The sequence below is a fragment of the Tenrec ecaudatus genome, chromosome 2 (genome assembly GCF_050624435.1).
Source record: "Tenrec ecaudatus isolate mTenEca1 chromosome 2, mTenEca1.hap1, whole genome shotgun sequence".
Classification (NCBI taxonomy): domain Eukaryota; kingdom Metazoa; phylum Chordata; class Mammalia; order Afrosoricida; family Tenrecidae; genus Tenrec; species Tenrec ecaudatus.
Window position 1 is genome coordinate 60262225 of NC_134531.1, and position 6120 is coordinate 60268344.

Here is a 6120-nt window from a genome sequence, read left to right on the forward strand (position 1 = left end):
ATTCACTGCCACCCTTTTAGCAACATAACTTGCTCAATGAATTTCCTATCATCAACTTTTAATTACCAAAATCACAAAAATTCTCAAAGCAACCAAAATAGACCAAAAAATAAATTCAAAATAAAAACCCCACAAAACAAAACAAAAAAGACACCCTTTTTCAAAATCATTTTACTGGGGCTCGTACAATTCTTATCACAATCCATACATACATCCATTGTGTCAAGAACATATGTACATTTGTTGCCATCATCCTTCTCAAAACATTTGCTTTCTACTTGAGCCCTTAATATCAGCTCCTCATTTTACCCCTCTCTCCACACTCCATCCTTCCTTATGAACCCTTCATAATCCATAAATTATTATTTTGTCATATCTCACACTGTCTGATTTCTCCCTTCACCCACTTTCCGTTGTCCATCCCCCAGGGAGGAGGTTATATGCATATCCTTGTAATCGGGGTTTTTTTTAATCAAATCATTTGACTCATAGCACACCATACATTACAAAAAAAAATTTCTACTTGGGGTTATTCTTGGATGTCATCTTTAAACAATCATATTGTTGGGTCTTTCTTGTGTCACCTTCCTTGTGAGTTCAACATGCCAACAGTTAGGCTTTTAGGTAAGCACAACCATTTGTGTTACCCAGGGACCTTAAAGACAGATGAGTAGAACAGAAAATAACAAAGAAGTACATAATCTACACCATGAATAAAATAAATGGATATTGAAGACACCAAAATTGACTAAATTAGGTTTGCATATTATTAGCAGTGTTTTAATGTTATGATAAAATACCAAAATTAGTTACATGCAACTCCCCCCTTCTTGAATAGGATTAATAAAATTTTAATTATTCACAGACCACACTGCAGATTCAGGACTGCAAGAAAACAAGATACCACTGATATCCATGGGTTAGTGAATGGTGACGGGGAGTGTGGTGAGATAGTACTAATAGAAAATCCTTTTAGCCAAATAAGTATATTGTATGATGATTGTAAGTACATTGTATGAATACTTACCTGGCAGGGGAGATTCCATGATCAGGAAGGTGGTTTTCCCAGGGCGAGGCTTATCCATTGCACTGCGGGGGTGCTGACCCCTGTGATTTCCCCAAATGCGGGAAACTCCACTGCAGAATTTGTGGTAGTGGGGGACTGAGTTCGCACTTTCCCCAAAAGAAAGGAAAAAAAGAAGTACATTGTATGAGGATATTATCAGAAAGTTCTAAAAATCACTCTATAATTTTAAAGTAAGTTTCACTGCAGAAAGTGTTCCTAAAAATGATGAACTTCTAAAGACGTTTATTTTCGACTTGCCTCGCCTCTGCTGTCACCATGGTTTCTGAAGGCGATGACTTACATGGCCTCGCGCTCTCTGAGAGTCCAGGGCCATTCATCTCATGCACTCACATCTGATCTCACTGAGATGGAAAATCAAAACCTCACATTTTCTGACAGAAATTGACAGAAGTGATTGCTTACTAACATATTATCACAAAAACATAATACAGGGAACGAAAAGTGTCCAAGTCACCCCACTGAACCAAAATTAGTATGCTTTCCAGATTTTTAAACTACTGTTTGCTGAAAAAGTATACTTTTAGGATTCTATTGTTAATTTATATACTGATGGAACATGTGTTCCACACTCCTGTTGAGCTTCCAGTCCGTGTAGACAGCAGGGACTATCCTACAGACCCTGGTCTCCACTTAGCTGCCTAATGCAGGATTGTTCCAAAGATTTCACTGGAGATCAGCAAACGAAAGCACCAACAGAAGAAGGGGCAACGAAGTGGCCACTATTAGCTGGGAAGCAGGACATCGCCTTTGAGTTGTTCTTTATTAGCTTCAAACTCTGCTGCAGACTCTCCAAGGTCCCCAATACCCACTCACCCCCACCCCAAAACCTCTGGAATCTTAAATTCTTATGATCAGTTCCACACTCTGTTGGATTCTCATTCTTTCTTCTAGACTTGTTACAGCTTAGAAACGGAATTTGGCATACAAATATTTTATACAATCTGTATGCTCTTGTGGTTAAATTAGTTGTCAACAAAAATCAGAAAAAATCATAAGTACCCAAATATTTTGCATTATTTTGAACAATTATAATTTTTCCATGAACTCCTATTTCCAAAGGCAATAATCTAGACCTGATGAAATTCCTTTTGGTGAAGTTATTTTTTTTTCCCAAGTCACTAATGGGTCCCTTATCCTATTCACTACAGATTCCACCCATTTTTATTACCTCCCTGAGTAATAAAATATCCAGTCTGATGTTGATCCAACTATGCAACTTATACTTCTTCCTTAAATCAATTATCTCACCCCAAATCCCCAACACATGCATACATACACAAGTGCATGAGTGACATTCATAGTGGCAGCATTCGTGTATTATATATGTGTAAATAGAGCTTATATGTTGAAGGATATCAACATAAATGGGGTGTATAACATTGTACTGCAGCAAATAAACTCAGTTTGAAATTGCAACAGCTTTTTAAAGTTTGTAGATCACACACTTCACTGTTGGTTTCCTTAGTAAAAAAATTATTAACTTCCAAATTCTTCCTCATATTTATTCAATCTACTTGTTTTGTAGATCTCGTTAGCCATAGTCTCAAGCTTGCAGTCTTCTCTAAAATCAGCATTTGAAAACATTTTCTGAACAAAGGCATTTTTCTTCCTAAGTGGAATTATCTTTTTTACAAAGAAGGTAGCATTTTCACTCCTCTACTCATGAGCATGGTAGTTTCCACCTGACAGGTTTTTGTGTGTGTGTGTATGTCATAACTGATTCTCAAAAATTATATGCACACTCAAAAAAATATGTGGTAATGCTCTGAAGACACTCATTTTCATTTCACTCCATTGCAGACCACACACCAAAGAAGATAATTTTCAATCTTGAGGAGCATATTCTAAGTCCCCGTATTTAACTTTATTCCCATTGGAATCTGATCAAGCCTGGTGTCAGCCAAGCTAGTTGTTAGAACTAAAAACAATAGCTCTGCTTTATTAATCTCTTGAATTTTTAAGAGAGGCCAAAGTGTGTGAGAGAAATGGTGGTTTCGGAGTGGTTTTCTGAGTTTGTTTCTAGCATTCATATTTGTCTTCTCAAAATATCAAGGTAGGAGGAGACGGTCATCAGTGGACACTGTATTACTGCGCTACATGTTTACTGTGTCTATGATCCTACAATGGCATATGTTAATTTAAAAGAGACGAAAATCATACATCTGCTAATATAGGATGTAAAAATAGAGACAAGTTTACTTCTAAGAAACATCTTCGAAGAGTTCTTGGAAAATCTTGTATTATTAAAAAATCTATGCATGAATTTAAATATTTTTGCACTAAATAAATTTGAACTGACATAACACGTCTGAAAAAACATCTATATTAAGGGACTAGGAAGCCTAAGACCTGAATTTGAAAATAGCCTCAATCAGAGCAACATAAATTCTCCTAAAATTGAAACAAGACTGAACGTCAAATTTCTAGTGAAGCTTGGGTAGAAGGAGGGCGAAACTACTGATGCATCAAAAAGTTTGGGCAATGCCCCAAAGAAAGCAGGTATTTACAAATGGATACCTTTTGAAAGAAGAGAAGTGGCCATATTGGCGACGAAGACTAGTGGTTGTCCATTCACATTAGTTTGTGTGGAAACAATCTTGTTTACACCTTAAGTGAAGCGGATTGAAGATGAACAGCATAATAGCCTATATCAGAGGTATATCACAAAGTACTTATTTGCATTAATTTAGGGAGAGAGTTATTTTCCATGTCATCCAATTATTGAATTTGTTGCAATACAGTCTTTTGTAGTACTGCAGAATTAATCTTTTATTTCATTGGGATTTGTTGTGACTTCCTCTGTTTCATCCGTAATTTTGAATTTTGATGTCTGGTCCATTTTTCCTTTGTTAAGTTTGCTAACAGTTTGTCAATTTTGTTAATCTTTTCAAAGAACCAACTCTTTGCTCTGTTGATTCTTCTTCATCTTTCTTCTGTTCATTTATCTCAGTCCTAATTTTTATCATCTTTCTTCCTTCCTTCCTTCCTTCCTTCCTTCCTTCCTTTCTTTCTTTCCTGCTGTTAGAAGGACCTCACTGTTGGCTCAGTTGCAGCTGCTGGAGGTGCTGACCATCCGTCTTTCCTTGTTTTTTTTTTCCATTGTGTGCATTTATTGCAATAAAGTAACCTCTGATAACTGCCTCTGGAGTGTCCCAAAGATTTGGTATGTTCTATTTTTGTTCTCATTGGTTTCTAGAAATTCTTAACTGGTTTGTAACAAGAATTGTAAGAGTCCCCAATAAAATGACTAAAACAAAAAAGAACTACAGTCTCACACTGACCGATGTCTCCCTTCACCCAGTTTTCTGTTTTGCGTTCCCCATGGAAGAGGTTATATATAGCTCAGATCAGTCAGTGTAAGACATGAAAAAATTAATTTATAAATTACCAAAGCTTTGTGAGGGAGGGGTGGGGAAGAGGAGGAGGGAAATGAGGAGCTAACACTAATGGCTCAAATAGAAAGAAAATGTTTCGAAAATGATGATTATAACCAATGTACAAATGTGCTTGACACGGATGGATGGATGGATGGATGGATGGATGGATGGATGGATGGATGGATGGATTGTGATAAGAGCTGTATGAGTCCCCAATAAAATGATGTTTTTAAAAGAAAGAACTTTATAGAAAAGAGCAATTATATATTCAGAAACATCCCAGTCCAGATCAAGTCCATAAGTCCAGTATTAACCCATATGTCCAACATCAATCTATAAATTCCTCTTCACACTCATGCAACATATGCAATGACACTGAACGAATGAAGATCACAGGCCAGTGGGTGGAAAGGCTTGTGGATCCAGTGGCAGTGGAGGCATCTCATAGCTGGCATGGGTCTCCATGAGGCTCCTCCAGCTCCAGGGCTCTAGTGTGGTTCCATGTGTCTTGTCAACAGGAATGTCAACAGGGAATGAGTGTGCCCCACCTCCTGTGAACTATTTATCTCCTTAGCACCTCCAAATGTGGGCATCAAGCTGCCACTTGATTGACAGGCCAGGTTCCACCCCTTTCCTCAAGTTGACAGATTATGTTACTGCTACAAACTGTGAGGATAGAACAGGGCTGGGCAGTGTTTCATTCTTTTGTGCACAAGATTACTATGGGTTGGAATCAACTTGATGGCCCCTAACAAGAAGAACAACATGGCAGGCTAAGACCATGTATTCTTACCTGCAGACGTCTCCTTCTCTCATATTTAGTCCTCAAATCACAACCTCTGTCTATTTCTCAATATTCCTAATTCAAGTATTAAGTAATGGAGTTCTAGGGGACACTGGATATCACAGAAGCCCTTCTTGAGCAATTCAGAACTAAAGAAACAGCACTGGAGTCTCAGAAGTAAAGATCAAATTATGACATGCCTAGTACGGCAAAATATTTGGTTCTCTCTCTTTCCATCTCTACCTCCACCTCTACCTCCATACTCATATCCATATATATCTGTATCAATACATATGTAGATATATGTATATGTATATATATTTCTGCATACATATTGAGGGTATATATACACATCTACACATGCATTTAATGCACACATGCACATATATACACATATATTATAGTGTTTATTGTTGTTGCTAAGTGATATCAAGGTAGCTCTGCCTCACAAAGATTCTGTGTACAAAAGAAAGACACTGCCTGATCCTGTGCCATCCTCACAATTGTTCTAATGTTTGAGTCCAGAAGCGCTTCCACTGGGAAAATCCATCTTGTCAAGGTCTTCTTTCATTGCTTCCCTGGCACTTGGCCAATCATGATATTCGTCTCCCGGGAATGGTCTCTCCTGACGATATGTACCTAAAATGAAGTCTCACCGTCTTTGCCTCTAAGGTGCATTTTAGCTGTTTGTCCCTCTTGGCAGTCCATGGTACTTTCAATATTCTTCATCAGCATATTTCAAATGCATCAACTCTTCTTTGGTTTTCCTCATTCAATATCCACATTTATATGCATATGAGGCAAAGGGAAACATGATGGCTTGAGTCAGGTGCACTTCACTCCTCAAAGGGACAGCCTTCCTTTCAACACTT

General features: G+C 37.7%; 1 non-coding gene across 1 annotated transcript; it reads left to right on the plus strand.

Annotated features, from left to right (window-relative positions):
* Positions 1-1019: 1019 nt before the first annotated feature.
* LOC142441648 (U1 spliceosomal RNA) lies at positions 1020-1183 on the plus strand. The gene has a single exon (XR_012783008.1). It is a non-coding gene; the product is annotated as a U1 spliceosomal RNA (small nuclear RNA).
* The last annotated feature ends 4937 nt before the right edge of the window (positions 1184-6120 follow it).